The sequence below is a fragment of the Rhinatrema bivittatum genome, chromosome 4 (assembly GCF_901001135.1).
Source record: "Rhinatrema bivittatum chromosome 4, aRhiBiv1.1, whole genome shotgun sequence".
Lineage (NCBI taxonomy): Eukaryota > Metazoa > Chordata > Amphibia > Gymnophiona > Rhinatrematidae > Rhinatrema > Rhinatrema bivittatum.
Window position 1 is genome coordinate 437,774,521 of NC_042618.1, and position 18,184 is coordinate 437,792,704.

An 18,184-nucleotide genomic window follows, 5' to 3' on the forward strand; every position below is an offset into this window, starting at 1 on the left:
CCATTTCCGCCTCTTCGCTGCTGGCCTCGGATCTTCTGCCTGGATTCTGATTCTGCTCTTTGCTGCCTGTCCCGACCTGGACTGATAAATTTGTCTTTGCCTCATTCTTCACCGGCACCACCTCCTGGAGATGAGCTCCATTGGGGCAGTCCCTCAGTGGATATCTACCACTCGCTTCAGCTCAAGGGTCCACAACTGTAACAGAGGGTCTACGATTATTGTACCAGATATTGGTGGAGGTTCACTTTAAGAGTTTTACAAGTTTTCAAGATCTCCAAGCTGAACATCATATTGCAGAATATACACACTATATTTTTTCACAACTGCAAAATGCTAAAGAATGTCACATGAATAGTACTAGCCTTTTGTGACCTTGTTCTGGTCTGGAGTCTTCCTTTTTCTCATTCAGAATAACCATTTGATTTCTAGAATGTATATATATCTGTTTGATAGTATTTTTGATCCTGAGACCTGTCCCAACATTAATGAAAGATGGAAATAGGATTTGTCATTGAGTCTTGATGAAGATGATTGTAAAGATATATGGGGGGTCGACTCAAATTTATCCTGCTGTAATAAGGTTCAGGAATTAATGTTTCGATTATTGCACAGAACATTCAAATACCCCTTGTTCATTTCTAAATTTAGTACAGCCAGTCCTCTATGTTGGAGAGGATGAAGTAATCCCGCTTCTCACTTTCAAATGTGGTGGGACTGTCTTATTAACAACTTTTGATAGCAGGTTGGAACCTTGATCGGTGAAATCTTGGGCTCCTCTCTACAGCTTACAGTGTCTGCTGGGAAGATGGGATGATCTTGGTTTGTCCAAATCTACAAAACTTGTGACTGTTCAGCTGTTGCACACCGCTCATATCACTATCAGTTACTACTGGTAGTTGACACCTTATATAGTTCACTGGAAGTCGGTAGTGGCTGATACTGCTATAATGGAAAAGCTCACCTTCTCTTTATTGAAGAAACATGGGTTGCACAACACTGTCTGGAGGGCATACTGGCAATCCTTAAATAAATAGTAAAAAAAAGAAAAAGAAAAGGCCATATTCTGAAGGAGGGATCCACAAATTTTGAAGAGAAGGACCACATAGGACATTTCAATTCACCAAGAGGGCTGGCAAGGGAAGAGGAGTGGTCCTTCTCAAAGTTTGCTGAACCGGGGGGATGGTCAGAGGTGAAGGAGGGAAAGAGCCCCTCAGAGTTCTTTGCTCAGAAAGGATTGAGGAGAAACCATGTCTGTTCTTTCAATGATTTGAAATGTTGGGGAAGGGGAGAAGCAGGGGACAGGTTCCTAGATGTGTGATAGATAGAGTTTCAGTATTAATTTTTCTAGCTTTCTCAAAAGCTGTCAACTCTACCATACCCCCAGCAACCTTGCCCCCTGATTCCCCTCCAAGAAAGGAGGGAGTGGGAAGAGTGGAGGGTAGATGGATGCCGGGATGGGGTGTTTGTGTATGTGAATGATGCACTCTCATTTATAGCCCCCATGCTCTCCTGCTCCTGCTCTACTTCCTTTTTCTCAACCTTTTCCTCCCCACATCTCCCTTTTCACCTCCTCTCAATCCCTTCTCTTGCAAAATGAAGAATCATGGTTTGGGCATAACAACCTACTCTGGACACCTTAATCCATGGAGAGACACTCAGACTAGGTAACTGATTTATAATAATATGGATTTCTGCATCTTAGGGGACAATATCCAAGCCTCATCACCCACACTTCTGAAGAAATGATGGCACAGTTGAGAGCATCTGGAAACACCATTCTTATGTGACTTTCCCTGGCAGCCCTGCAGAACCCATACCTTAGTACTGCCAGTGTCTTCCTCCTCGTGGCCTGCACTCCCCTCTATAGCAGCCAAATACTCCTTATGCCTGTGCTGCAGCCTCTCTCCATATGTTCGGCCCAAGTGGTACCACTTGCACAACAGCAATAATGCCATCAATGCAGCCAATTAGTGGAGGCCTTACACTGGCATGCCCAACCCACACTGCTCTGATGGGCAGATGATTGAACTTTTGACTTCAAGTATCTGAACTGGCTGTAGAGGCAAAATGATTCCCACTGCTGCCACTGCAAACCAGATCAGGGCCTTTCTGTCATCACTGCTGAGGGACAGAACAAACTACTTATGCCATTGCCTTTAGAGAGTGGACGAAATTCAGCCAAGGGCTACATCTCACTCTCAGACCATAGCCTTGGGACACCTGGTCTCAAGCATCAAATGCAGTTGAGAGCTCCAAAAATATCATCTCTCCCATCATCTGACCTTGCTCAAATTTGATCTAATAATTCACCAAGATTCTCTGGCAGTGTTTATAAAAGCAAACAGAATGTTAGGAATTATTAGGAAAAGAATGGAGAATATGATAATACCTCCATATTTCTCAATGGTGCAACTACATCTAGAGTGCTGTGTGCAGTTTTGGTCACCATTTCTCAAAAAAGATATAGCAGAACTGGAAGAGGTTCTGAGAACAATGACCAAAATGATAAAGGGAATGGAATGGTTTCCCTATGAGGAAAGGCTAAAGAGGTAAAGGCTCTCTTCAGCTTGGAGAAAAGATGGCTAAGGGGAGATATGATAGATGTCTATAAAATCATGAATAGAGTGGAATGGGTAAATGCAAATCAGTTGTTTACTCTTTCAAAAAATAAAAAAGACTAGCGGATACTCCATAAATTTACTAAGTAGAGCATTTAAAACAAATCAGAAAAAATACCTTTTCACTCAACACACAATGAAGTTCTGGAATTCACTGCCGAAGGATGTGGTAAAGGCAGTTAACATACCTGGGTTTTAAAATGGTTCGGACAGTTCCTGGAGGAAAAGTCCATAAACCATTATTAACCACATAGACTTGAAGAAAGCCACACTTATCCCTGAGTGTAAGCATTATGGAATCTATCTACTATTTGAGATCCTTCCAGGTAATTGAGACCTGGATTGAGCACTGTTGAAAACAGGATAGTGGGCTTGATGGATCCTTGGTCTAATGAAGTATGGCAGTTCTTATATCTCAGTGTTATGGCCTGATTGAAACCTAGATTGAGGTTCATGCAAAAGACCCTTAGACTCCACAAACTTCTGAAATTGGCTATAACAGAGCTTCTCTACCAATTATCTTAAAAAGGGCAAATAAGAAACTGTATGATTATTCCCTATTATTTTAGGGTCCAGACCACCCTTATTTAGAACTGGACATACTATGACTGCAGGGCTGGCCAACTCCAGTCCTCAAGAGCCCAAAACAGGCCTGGATATGCATGAGATAGATTTGCTTATGAAGGAGGCAGTGCATGCAAATCTCTCTCATGCATATTCATTGTGGATATCTTGAAAACCAGGCCAGTTTGTGGCTCTTGAGGATCAGAGTTGACCATGCATGTTCTATAGATTTCAAGTGTGATAGAAATTCCTCTAATGCCACAAATGAATTACAATTTGTACTAGCTTTATCCTGGCTTCATGAGCTAACCTAGACACCAATTTTGATACAGCTAGGTCCAGAGTGCATAAAGGATAGCTATTTACTCTTTCAAATAATACTAAAACAAGAGGACACTCCATGAAGCTAACAAGCAGATTCAAAACAAATCATAGAAAATATTTTTCTCTCAGTGCACTATAAAACTGTGGGATCTGTTGCCAGAGGATGTGATCAAGATGATTAGCATAGTGGGTTTTAAAAGAGGTTTGGACAAGTTCCTGGAGGAAAAATCCATAACATATTATTAGCCAGGAGGACTAAAGAAAGCTATTGCTGTCCCTGGGTGTGAATAACAGGAAATATATCTACATTATGGGATCTGCCAAGAACTTGCGATCTGGATTGGTCACTGACTGGTACAGGATGCTGGGCTCAATGGACCTTGGTCTGACCCAGCATGGCACTTCTTATGTTCATCTGGTGCATTGTTTTCTCTACCTGTATCACAGATACCCCCCTAAATTCTGTTAGGCCCACATCTCAGCTGATTTCTCCCTTTGGGAATTCTGGCCTAATTGTTGAAAATCATTTTCAGAACTGCGGTGACAAAAGGAAGATAATGTTGAAGGCCACTGATTTTCTTTTCAGAATAACTTGAAAAGTCCCCACAGGAAAGGCCCATCACCTTTTCAGCAGTTCCCACACCTGCTGGGGAAATTAACTTTGCAACTATTCCAGCAGCTCTCTAGGATTATGACCCACAGCTGCTTTGTTCTTCTTCCATCTCTGCTCTGCTTGTCTATCTTGCTGCTTAGCTAGCCCAAGGCCCCCATGCCACCAAGCATGTTTATTTATTTATTTAAAAACTTTTATATACCGGTATTAGTATGCATACATCATACCGGTTTACAATGTAACTTTAAAGGTTTCTAGAAGATTATTAAATGAGTACTCAAGTACATGTTTTCCAGTGCTGGTCATTAGGTCCACATGTATGGGCTAAATTTTCAGCTGAAAATGTACCTAAAACCGAGATACCTAAATTTAGGGCTTCAATTTGTTTGCCTATATTTAGCAACCTAAGGGACAATTTACTAAGCTGCATTAGATGTTTATCACATGCTAAATGCCTTAACGCAACGAAAATAAGCAGCATTTAAAATACTGCGCATTTTAGCCCAAAAATGCAAAAATGGTAATGAGCTGCACTGCATGCAAAGCAACTCATTTACTTGTAAATTTTATGGTAATAAAATAATGTGGCTTGCTTGAAAAATCACCAGCTGTATAATTTTCGGGGAAGTTAGCCACAACTCAGGAACTGTAGCTAACTTTTCCCGGGAGCATCAGGACTAATGTGGGTTTCAGTGCTCCCGGGCTATAACTTAAAGCACCAGGTCAGCCTGAAAGAAGACCCCCCCATCAACATATGTAAATCTCCCCTCAGGGGTCTTGTAAAACCCCATTGCAACCTTCCGCCACCTCTAGAGGAGCCCTCAAAGTATCAAAAGTAAAAAAAAAAAAATTGAATCAAAATCATATGGCCACAGCCCCTCCTGCCTTCCCAATTCACCCATTTGAAAAAGTAGCCCTGCCTGGCCTCCAAAGACTGCCCCCCACCCCCACATCACTACTAACCCCACCCTTGGCCTCTCTAGCCCACCCCGCCAAACCCTTCCCCCCACCCTCTGACAGTCATACCTGGTGGCTGGTGGGGCCTAGAGCACTCCCTAGGTGCCAGGCCTTGCACCGTCTGAAAATAAAAATGGTGCCACTCTGTTGTTTAACTACTTATGCCCCTATCTTGTGATAGGGGCATAAGTAGTTAAGTGGCTTGATGGCACCATTATTTTCTTCCACACAACAAAACCCACCCACACCAACTGGTGTACTCTAGTACACACCAATGTCAACAACAAAAAATACACCGTGTACTAGTTAGACAATTAACATAACACCCAGAAACGCCAAACAAATTTTGTAAGACCCTCTATTCACGGGTAGACATATTATGTGTTCAAACCGTTTCTCATAGGGGTCACTATTGCTTTAATCATTTATATACTCAATTTTTGTTATGTTTTTCAAAGTTTTTTTCAAAGTTCCTCAAAAAATTTTTAGGCACTTGCCAGTCAAAATAAAAACGGGTACTTATCCGCACTGAAAAGGTCCCAGGTAACCCGACATGGCCATGTTTCGGACCGCTGTCCTGCTTCAGGGGAAAAGGAGGCAACCGATTCAGATACTTGTAACAAACTTCTTCTTGCGGCGTCTTTATTCCGTGCCGGTCAATTTCTTCCAAATAGGCTGCATTTCAGCCCGCTGTGCTTCAACAATGGCAGACAAACGGAAGTTATTTATACGAGTACCAGCGCTTAGTACCACCTCTTCCGGTGACGGATAGTAGTTCCCTCTCACGTCCTTACGTCCAAACGCTGTCAGTCTGATTATAATCTCTCTTTGTATACCTAAATCACATGCTCTAGACTCACAAATTGTGAAAGAACCTGGGAAAATAACTGTCCATATAGCGCTTCAAAAAGCGGCAATCTCTGTCACATCCGTTCTATATAACAGCATGATGCGTCCCAGGGCAGCAGTTCTCTGTCACGTTCTCTCCCGATGCGTGTTGGTAAATCAAAAGCGGCTGTGTTCTCTGTCACGTCCTGTTTGATTGAAGACTGCATAGTGCATCCCAGAACGGCGGTTCTCTGTCACGTCCTCTCCCGGAGTGAACTGATATATCATGTACCATTGGTTCTCGATCGCATCCTCTTACCCATAACAATTGAAAATGGTTCCTGAAAGCTAATTCAGGTATTACGGCTGTCCATGCAAATTGTATCATAACCATATAGTTTAACACACAACAACTATCCAGATACTACGGAGCAAGATCTATTCTAGTTGTGTCAATATGGTGGAACGCACAAGTCTTGTTAGAAATCAAATGAGAGAGTACCAGTTGATTCTCTCATTTAATCCGTTAGGATCCACAGTGTTCAGGTGAAAAATCCAGAAATGTTCTCGTCGGTTCAAATAGGACTGTATGTCTCCCCCCCTAGGGTTTTGATCCACTTGTTCCAAAATGGACCACTGCAAGTCAGTAAATTGGTGGTGTTGATTGTCTCAAGGGAAGCTCGGGCTCTAAAAGTTCAACACCCTTTACATCCGGTCCTCTACACCCTGCCAAAGATACATAAAAGTATAGATGCGCCCCCTGGCCGTCCAGTTGTAGCAGGGCGTGGGTCCATACTAGAACCCTTGTCAAATTTCCTTGATTTCTTTCTTAAACCTGTAGTACTCCAATCCACTTCTTTTCTACAAGATACATCCCATATGCTCCGCATCCTGCAGGATCTCCCACCGGTTACTGAGGGCTGTTGGTTGGTAACCTTAGATATCACCTCACTGTATACCAACATACCGCAGGAGGCGGCGTATCAATTGGTACAAGACATTCTGAGGGATCGTCCTCGTCCGCATCGTGTACCCACAGGGTTTTTGCTGGATATGTTGAGACTAGTGCTGTTCAAAAATTTTTTCAGCTTCGATGGGACTTTCTATTTACAAGTCCAAGGGGTGGCTATGGGGGCCACTGTTGCCCCTGACATAGCTAACCTATATGTAGCCTGCTTCGAGGAGAAATTTTTGTACAAATCTGCATGGTACAAGGATATCCTCATCTGGCGGCGCTACATTGACGATATATTCTTTATCTGGACATCAACATGGGATGAGTTACAACTATTTCTGGGTTGGTTAAATTTGCAAGATTCACATCTTCAATTTACGGCTCACTGTGATCAACATGCAGTAGCGTTCTTGGATATATTGATCAAAAAACAGGGAGATTCTTTTATAACTTCCCTTTATAGGAAGCCTACCGATCGGAATCACTATTTAAGGTATTCCAGTTTTCATCCTCAACGGTTAAAGAATGGACTCCCCATATCTCAATTTCTGAGATTACGCCGGATATGTTCATCCATGGAGGATTTCAAATCCCAAGCCTCAGTTCTCTCTACAAGATTTGTGCAAAAAGGCTATCCGCGGGGAGTAATAAGGAGGGCGTATAAGAGAGCCCGCTTTGCTAATAGAGATCTGTTATTACTCTACCAGCAACGTCCCTATAATCAAGATCTGACTTGCACTTTGAAATATTCACGCCATGTGAATGAAGTGGTTAGTATCGTACGGGAACATTGGAAAGTTCTAATGCTACATACGGTATTTCAAACCAGCCCGAGATTCGTCTATTTCAGAGGACAGAATATTAGGGATCGCATTGTTCATTCCCGGTTTTCTTCCACTACAAATCGGTTTCCCTCTGGAGGCCATCAAGCATGTGGGACTTGTGATATGTGTGGACAAACCCTTACAGGAGAACAATGGCGGGCGCCCCATTCAGGAGTCGTGGTTCGGCATGACAGATGGACTTCGTGTGATTCAATGAGCATTGTATATGTCATACAGTGTCCCTGCAACTTGGCTTATGTTGGCCGCACTAAGAGAAAAATCCGTACGCGGTTGATTGAACATAGAAGTTGCATTAGGACATCAAAACTTGCCGCTCCATTAGTGCAACATTGTATAAATCAACACCACCAATTTACTGACTTGCAGTGGTCCATTTTGGAACAAGTGGATCAAAACCCTAGGGGGGGAGACATACAGTCCTATTTGAACTGACGAGAACATTTCTGGATTTTTCACCTGAACACTGTGGATCCTAACGGATTAAATGAGAGAATCAACTGGTACTCTCTCATTTGATTTCTAACAAGACTTGTGCGTTCCACCATATTGACACAACTAGAATAGATCTTGCTCCGTAGTATCTGGATAGTTGTTGTGTGTTAAACTATATGGTTATGATACAATTTGCATGGACAGCCGTAATACCTGAATTAGCTTTCAGGAACCATTTTCAATTGTTATGGGTAAGAGGATGCGATCGAGAACCAATGGTACATGATATATCAGTTCACTCCGGGAGAGGACGTGACAGAGAACCGCCGTTCTGGGATGCACTATGCAGTCTTCAATCAAACAGGACGTGACAGAGAACACAGCCGCTTTTGATTTACCAACACGCATCGGGAGAGAACGTGACAGAGAACTGCTACCCTGGGACGCATCATGCTATTATATAGAACGGATGTGACAGAGATTGCCGCTTTTTGAAGCGCTATATGGACAGTTATTTTCCCAGGTTCTTTCACAATTTGTGAGTCTAGAGCATGTGATTTAGGTATACAAAGAGAGATTATAATCAGACTGACAGCGTTTGGACGTAAGGACGTGAGAGGGAACTACTATCCGTCACCGGAAGAGGTGGTACTAAGCGCTGGTACTCGTATAAATAACTTCCGTTTGTCTGCCATTGTTGAAGCACAGCGGGCTGAAATGCAGCCTGTTTGGAAGAAATTGACCGGCACGGAATAAAGACGCCGCAAGAAGAAGTTTGTTACAAGTATCTGAATCGGTTGCCTCCTTTTCCCCTGAAGCAGGACAGCGGTCCGAAACATGGCCATGTCGGGTTACCTGGGACCTTTTCAGTGCGGATAAGTACCCATTTTTATTTTGATTGGCAAGTGCCTAAAAATTTTTTGAGGAACTTTGAAAAAAACTTTGAAAAAACATAACAAAAATTGAGTATATAAATGATTAAAGCAATAGTGACCCCTATGAGAAACGGTTTGAACACATAATATGTCTACCCGTGAATAGAGGGTCTTACAAAATTTGTTTGGCGTTTCTGGGTGTTATGTTAATTGTCTAACTAGTACATGGTGTATTTTTTGTTGTTACCATTATTTTCTTGCCATTATTATTGATTACAAAAACATTATCACATGCTTTTTCCTCTGGCATGATCAATCTGTAACAGGCTGAGGTGATGCAAAGGTCCCTTGTCAAGGGGGTTTATTCAAGTATTTTCTGAGTAATGTTTTTATTATTATTATTATTATTATTATTATTATTATTATTATATTATTATTATTATTATTTTATTTTAAATATATTTATACTCTTTTCTCGGGCTAGTGTCTGTTCAAAAATGTACAAAGCTGGCAAAAAATGCTGCAAACATCAATGTACAATAACCATCGTAAAGCATGGAATAATTTCCCCTTAATTAGTACTAATGTAATGGACTTTGTGCATCTATGAGAGCTTTCTTTGACATGCTATCATTTATTTTATTCACCAAAACCACTGAGTATCTTTTGGTTGTAAATTTTTCCAGTTTTAGTTGAAGCAAAGCCACTTAATAGAGGTTTCCAGATTTTATGCATACATTGTATGCTGTTTGAAGTGTATCTTGCTCACTGAAGTAACACTTGTCTGTTGCAGCCTTGGCACGACTGCTACGCCCCTTGGCTGCACATTAGTCAGTGGTGACAGCACACTCTGTTTTTCTCCCCTACCTATTGGCAGCTGTTCTAAGAAAGTAAAGAGCAGAAACAATGTAGTAATAAAATAAATTATAAGTTACATGAAAACCCGTAAAGAACATTTTTTTTTTGTAAAACTTCCTTCTAATTCTGATATCCAGAGCTCGTACCTGCTGACAGTGGCAGGAGAAGCCTGCTCAAGATCCAGGACCTCAAAAATCATATTTTGCTGCGGGCTCATTTGGATAATCTCACTGCTCATTAAACACAGCTGCAAGGCAAAGAACATGTTAAGTGTTCAAACAGCAAGCCAAGGGACTCTATTAGTAACAACATTATTGTGAGTGCCTTAAGGCACCTTTCGCCCATATTTATATATGTCATTAATAATAATAATAATAATAATAATATAGTTCATGCTGTTTCGTGCAAATATTGATAGTACAGGTAAAGAGGTGTTTTGTTTTGTGTTCTGAGTAAAAGTATATCCTTAAAACACTATTGCGCTCTAACTGTGAAATAATAATATTAATAATAATAATAATAATAAAACACCTTTTCAAATGGTAATGGAAAAAAAATGTTGTACTTCTAAAAGTCCTTTCAAATGTTATTGTCCTTGCTTATCCTGGCTAATCCTCTCCATATCAGTTAGTGCTCTTTTTTCAGGATGCTGAAACATCTGCACAATCTCAGCTACCACCAGCAGGCTGACCTTTGCTACCACCACTGAAGTCCTTGGCTATTGAGTTACGGAGCGCAGTTCAGAGGAATTACACAAGAAAGAGCCCCAGAGGCAGTCTATTTCAGAGTAACTGATGTCATAAAGCATGTCCATGAGCAGGGAACACAGAACCTGCTGACGAGGAAATATAGGCACAGTAACTGTAGGGGCACCACCCGTAGAAAGTTGATTTTTACAAAGCGTGACAGAACATTAGATGTCAGACCTCAAAAGGTCAAAAACAAGAGGTCATTTCACATGTGGAAAAGTTTTTTTTCAATCACCTATGAAACAACAGATTGACAGTGCACAGTAACTCGAAGTGCTGTGCAAGAAAAGGGTACAACTGCTCAGAATTAATTACCAGGATTAAGTACTGCCAGTGCTACATTTTCCAATCCTTCCAACCCCTCTTCTCCTTCACAGAACTGTGGCCAATTGAACAGGAGCTCTGAAAGGTGAAGTTTAAAAGGTCGACGCACGCCAAAATTAGGGGATGCGCGAATATGTCGGGCCGGCGCGCACCCAGTGGAGTTTAAAAGCTGCCGGGATACACGCATACATGCTGCTGTTTGCACAAATAAAAAGTTTCCAAAAGGGGGCGGTGTGTGGGCGAGGCATTAGCGTTCCGGGATTTTACTATTAAATGTGTGTGTAAATACTCAAACGCACTGGCGCGTACCAGGATCCCCTGCCACGCAACTATACTTCTGCTATGGATGGCGCGAAAGTAGTAAGACAAAAAAAAAAATAGACAGATCAAGGGGTTTTTAAAAGTCAATGCTAACAGGGGGGAAGGGAGGCTATTAAACTAGAGGGGTTTGGAAGTGTTATCTTCGGTGAGGACAGACTGCTTGGGAGACAGCAGTCTGTAGGTATTTGTGAGTGGATCCTTGGACCAGTGGCAGTTGACCACGCCCTCGAGGGAAGATCCAGAGAGGAACCACCGGTCAGGCTTAGAGTATGGAGGCAGACACACACTAGTTCTTTTATTAAACAGTATACTGAACCACCAGAGGTGGCAGTAGTGAGCTGGAATACCCGACTGGGCTGCAGTCCCTCAGATACTGGAATAGCGATTCCTGGAGGCTGAGCTGGAGAGAAACTGAAATATAGTGATTAGGCAGGGTATGCAAAGTTCATGTACTGAACCAGATGGTAACACTCACACACTGTCTCACAGAAGCCCAGGAGCTGGAAGATATAGGCCCTCGAGGAGCGAGTACCTGTTCCAGGGAAAGCTCTGAGAGAGTGATGGTAACTCACTGAAGTAGTTTGGCAGTGAAGACCTCCAGGCAGAAGGGAATTCAGCAACAAGTCCGAGAATATAGGCCCTCGAGGAGCGAGTACCGGTTCCAGACTGACCTGAAAAACAAGAAGAGAACGAGGCCCCCAAGGAGCGATACCCCTGGTAAGTCCGAGGAGGCAGAGTAGCTCAGATAGAACAAATCCTTATCCTTGCCTTATCCTTGCTAACTCAATGTGTTAGCAAATACTGAGACCTTAAATATCTGTCGCAGGTGACATCATCTTCGGGGGCACCCCCGAGGTTTGCGCCATTGCCGGTACTTCTGTCGGGGCCGCGCCGTGCGCGTGCCCCTAGGCCTCTCAGGAACATGGCGGTTTGCAGCGTGGAGCCGATCCGGGGACGCCGAAGAACCTTGGCAAGAGGACACCGCGGCAGCCAATCTTCCCGCGGACGAAGAGGGAGGTGCCAACGAGGTGAGGAGGGTGGAGAGAGGGCGTCGGGCACCGACAGACACAACAGGAAGTCCTTAACTGGCTGAACTGGGAACGAACTGGGAAAATGGCCAATGGCATAGGTGCGCGTGGTTTTTAAAATCCCCCCCCCCTTATGCAGTAGAAGTGGCATTTGCGCTCACAGGTGTGCACCCACTTAAAATTGTGCATACATGCGCACACGTTCAGACTATTTTATAACATGTGCGCATATACCCACATATGTTATAAAATGGAGGTGTCCCTGTGTGTGGGCCAACAGAGTGTGCTCACATGTGCACCTGTGTGCCATTTTAAAAGTTACCATCCCTGAGAAATGAGAGGTCAGTTAAGGCAACTGTCTGAATTGCACATTTGTCTTAGCTGTTTTGTATGCTTATTATTATTTTAGATAAGTGCGCACTTCTTGTATGTGCCTGCTTGACTTCACTAATTATACCCTTGGTAAAAATATGTGTGCCAGTGTCTAAGATCAGTAAGAATGTGACTAATTACTTCAGCTATTGTTTTACTTACTTTTGAAAACGGAGCTCAGGTTGTTTATTTAAAAATTATTTCATTTTTGAGACCTTAGTGCAAAAGAAAATTCTGACGAGTGAGCAAGTGTTTAGCCATAAATTGAACTCCATTTTCTGCTATTTTAGACAACAGCACTAATTTAACATTTCCTTAGAGGTTTCCTAGAAGCCTTAAGCAACATGATGACTAACAGCATGGAAGTCAAAAGCAATCCAAATAATTTTTGATTACCTTTTTATTGTCATCAAGAACTGTATTCAGATTCTCCACCCAAACAGCATTCACTGACCTATCAAATATGCACCTTTTGTCAAACTTGTGGCATGCTCTCGAAATACAATGGAAAGCAAACAGACAGATTTGTTTTCACTCCAATGTATTTATATATCTAGTTTGCTGCTAGAAAAATACTTTCCAACCCTCAACTAGAAATTAGAGAGGGCATAAAAGCTTACTTCTGCTGCTACCAACAACAGTGATTGTGGAAGCATGGTGTCTTTCTCCCCTCAGCCTGGCTCACCTGGTGGATGCCTATCTTGCCTACCCCTTGCAACAGCCTTGGTTACCAAATGGTTCCAGATCATTTAGGGCAGGTTGATCCATTCTTGGTTTTGCCCCCATTTCATGCTTGGACTTTTAGTTATATTTTCTCTTTGTTTTCTCTAAGAAAAAGGCTTATCCATCTAGACAAGTTTCAAATACTAGATACTCGATTGATTCATTCTAATTGCCTGTCTATAAGATTGTTGTTATTTATTTGTTGTATTATTATGCCTTACTTGTTGTATTATTATCCCTTATTTTTAATTCAATTTTTTCCAAGTTCACTCTCCTGTTCTATGTAAGACTCATATGTTTAGTCATCCTAATGTTATATGTAAACCGAAGTGATTGGTAACATTGTTACCAGAACCTCGGTATATTAAAAATGTTAAATAAATAAATAAATAAATAAAATCAGAACTGAGGTCAGTGCATGCAATGGGCTAAAACCAGAGCTGGTTCAGCCTGTCTCTAGCAACTAGAAGTAGTTGATAAAAAATGGCAAACTTACACTAAAAAACCCCTAAACTAACTTTAATATAATTACAAAATAATAGAGTGTTGCAGAGGCAAAAATTTAATTTCAGTTCATTTTTTCATTTTGTAGGTCACAATCATTCGTTTGGCTTATTTCAGATGTAAAAAAAAAATTTAATTTATTCGTTTATTTGTTTCCCATTAAATTCAATGGGGGAAGCAATGTAGGCACTTTTGGGCTTCCAAATTGGGGTTTTCTAATCATTTTTAATGAAATCTGTGGGAAAAGATCATCAGAAGGTTGAAGGCATGCCAATGCATCAAGACTGGGTCAATGTCGAACCAAAAGAGGAATGAATAGCCCAAGGACCCACAATGGGCAAAATGCTGTCAGCAGAGGCAAGCATTCTCCAAGACACCCTCCAAGAAGCAAAGCAGCAGCAAGAGTGTCCAGAATACTCAAGACTCCAAAAACGGGGCAAAGGACACCAACAGTGGTATTAACTCCCTCCCCCCTCCCCAAGGTTGCACAAGAGAAGTGAAGAGGCATCAAATTTGGCATGAACAGCTCAAGATACCAAGAAGGAACCAGGAAAAACCTTAAAGCAGTGGCTAGACCACTGGTTCTCAACCTTTTTTCTGTCGGGACACACCTGATAGATGGTTCTCATATGCGAGACACACTGAACACACGACAGTCACAAGGATAAATGTAAATGAACATTTTGCATCCACAGGAGACCCACCCCTACCCCCAGCAATGTGTATAAAGCAGAACTAGAACATTCCCCCTACAACTCACCATACAAAAAAGATATTCTGGTGTTATTCCAATAACAGCAACACAAATTCCTTCTACTACCAGCCGCAATAGCCCTACTTATAAAAAGACAACATTTTACCACCAATGCATGTCCTATTAAGAAAACACAACAAATAAGGTGAGGTATTTTATGTGCCTACATGCTAGTTAAATACCCCACCTCGGTCATACACACAAAATCGACCTTCACCAAGTACAGAAAGACCACAAATTACAAATATGGAGACAGAAACTGGAATGGAAACCCAAAAAAGTCACTCTGCATGCAGTACAAAACTGGAGAAATGGAAAAAAATAAATAAATCACCTAACATAGTCCCAAGGATCTGCAAAAATGCACACAAACTAATCCGCACAAAGTTACACCTGCATTAAGGGCTGCACTCAAACGGAACAACCCTACTTATAAAAAGGCAACATTACAAATATTAAACCAGGCCCTAAATACCAATACACCTCCAATTAGAAAAACAGAAAAAGCCAAGCTGCTATTGATCCTCACACAGAAATAGCTGTAAAACTATATGAATAAATGTTTCAAACCAGCTGATGAACAGAATAACATCTAACAATTACAAATAATTAAAAACTCTTAAAAATTATTAAAAATTCTCCAAACACCAATATTTCAAAACAGCAGAGACATCACATAATACCCAATAATTAAAATGGCAGCCAATAAAGAAAAATTAACTTAAAAAGCCCCCTTTACTTATCCTCTCCAGCATCCTAGGGTACTAAAGGAACTCAAAAATGAAATTTCTGATCTATTAGTTAAAATTTGTAACCTATCATTAAAATCATCCATTGTACCTGAAGACTGGAGGGTGGCCAATGTAACTCCAATATTAAAAAGGGCTCCAGGGGTGATCCAGGTAACTATAGACCAGTGAGCCTGACTTCAATGCCAGGAAAAATAGTGGAAATTATTCTAAAGATCAAAATCGTACAGCATATAGAAAGGCATGGTTTAATGGAACACAGTCAACATGGATTTACCCAAGGGAAGTCTTGCCTAACAAATCTGCTTCATTTTTTTGAAGGGGTTAATAAACATGTGGATAAAGGTGAACCAGTAGATGTAGTGTATTTGGATTTTCAGAAGGCATTTGACAAAGTCCCTCATGAGAGGCTTCTAAGAAAACTAAAAAGTCATGGCAGTGGCGGAACTCTCTTCACCGTCTGATGCAGATGGAATCTCTCTCACTTCGACTTTCTCCCATCTATCGGAGTAGATTCTTGAAGATTTGGGACCCTTATTTGCAGACTCTGCCTCACCGAGCTTAATTCTCAACAACCTTTAATGTATTTTTTTTTTCTCTTTATTAGTTGGTTTGTGTGCTGCTGGCTGAGCCTCAAGTACTGTGGACTTATATGTTGGTTTTTATTTCTTGTTTCCGCAACCATTGGACCATTTTGTCTCGGAATACTGGTTGGGGTGGGTCTGGGGGGGGGGGGGGGGGGGGGGGTTTTGGAGACTGTTTATTCCATTTCCTATTCATGGATATGGTGAGGTTGCAGATACACCTTCCTCACTATACTGCTGTTTTTGTTTATCTGAAACTAATAAAAATGTTTTTCCAAAAAAAAGTCATGGGATATGAGGCGATGTCCTTTCGTGGATTACAAACTGGTTAAAAGACAGGAAACAGAGAGTAGGATTAAATGGTCAATTTTCTCAGTGGAAAAGGGTAAACAGTGGAGTGCCTCAGGGATCTGTACTTGGACTAGTGCTTTTCAATATATATATATGATCTGGAAAGGAATACAACGAGTGAGGTTATCAAATTTGCAGACGATAGAAAATTATTCAGAGTAGTTAAATCACAAGCGGGTTGTGATACATTACAGGAGGACTTTGCAATACTGGAAGATTGGGCATCCAAATGGCAGATGAAATTTAATGTGGACAAGTGCAAGGTGTTGCACATACGGAAAAATAACCCTCGCTGTAGTTACACGATGTTAGGTTCCATATTAGGAGCTACCACCCAGGAAAAAGATCTAGGCATCATAGTGGATAATACTTTAAAATCGTTAGCTCAGTGTGCTGCAGCAGTCAAAAAAGCAAACAATGTTAGGAATTATTAGGAAGGGAATGGTTAATAAAATGGAAAATGTCATAATGCCTCTGTATTGCTCCATGGTGAGACCGTACCTTGACTACTGTGTACAATTCTGGTCACCGCATCTCAAAAAAGATATAGTTGCGATGGAGAAGGTACAGAGAAAGGAAACCAAAATGATAAAGGGGATGAAACAGCTCCCCTTTGAGGAAAGGCTGAAGAGGTTAGGGCTGTTCAGCTTGGAGAAGAGACGGCTGAAGGGGAATATGATAGAGGTCTTTAAGATCATGAGAGGTCTTGAACAAGTAGATGTTACGGTCATGGACCCTTGGGCCGGCTGAGGCAGTGGATGGTCTGCTGTGGAGGCCCACAGCGAGTGTCATAGCCAGGAGGTGGCACGGAAGAGACTCAGAAGAGGTCCCCCCAGGAGGAGCCAATAGGGAATCAGACCTCTTGGATTTAGGTGGGACCCTATGCGACCAAGGATCCGGGCTGTGGTCGAAGAGGTGGACGAAGGATGGCTGGGCCCAGGTAGAAGAAGAGACTACACCCTCGGAAGCCTGCGGCTCCCCCGGGAGGAGCCTGTGAGAGCCCGAGCCGCTGGGACTTAGGAGAATCCTCTGGGCCAGCGAGTACCAGATACCTGCGGTGATGGAAGAAACCAAAGTCGGAGTCCAAGAGCGAAGCCGGGTCAGAAGCCAGAAGTCGGAGATCCAAACCAAAGCCAGGGATGAAAGCAGAAGACGGAGTCGAGGAATGGAGCCAGATCAGAAGCCAGAGGTCAGAAGACGATACCAAGCCAGGAACGGAAGCTGAAGACAAAGTCGTGGGACGGAGCCGGGTCGGAAGCCAGGAGTCAGATGTCAATACCAAAACCAAGAGCGAAAGCTGAAGACAAGTCGGGGGCAAAGCAGGATCAGAAGCCAGGAATCAATAACCAGTAGAGGCGAGCCGGAGGCTTACGCAGCAACTCAAGACACAGAAGAACTGTGGAACCTTGTTGCAAGGCAAAGGCTTACCCAAGCTGCAGGGTTTAAATACCCTAGTATAATAAATGACCCAGACAATAGCTTGAAAAGTAGAAATCAATCACAAAAATATGAATTCAGCTATATAAAGAACTCAAGGAGCATATCGGATGTCCATGCAACCTATGATTAGATAAGCCCAGTGCTTCACGGGGTTCAAAATATAAGCCAAAAAGTATACTGTGGCATTATATGACGGTTGCATGACATTCTTTTCTTGAGTTCTTTATATAGCTGAATTCATATTTTTGTGATGGGTTTAAATACCCTGCAGTGTGTGACGTCATATGGAGGCCATCCCTAGGATTTCCCACGCTGGCCCCTTTAAGAGCCGAGCCCCCGCGTGCGCGCGCGCCTAGGGGGTGGGGCCCAGCACGTCGGGTCGGCGGCATCTCCCTCGCGAAGGGAGAGCCACGGTG

At 42.3% G+C, this 18,184-nt stretch overlaps 1 pseudogene; it reads right to left on the minus strand.

Annotated features, from left to right (window-relative positions):
• LOC115089436 overlaps positions 1-18,184 on the minus strand; it is a 1,328,227-nt pseudogene that overhangs the window by 648,837 nt on the left and 661,206 nt on the right.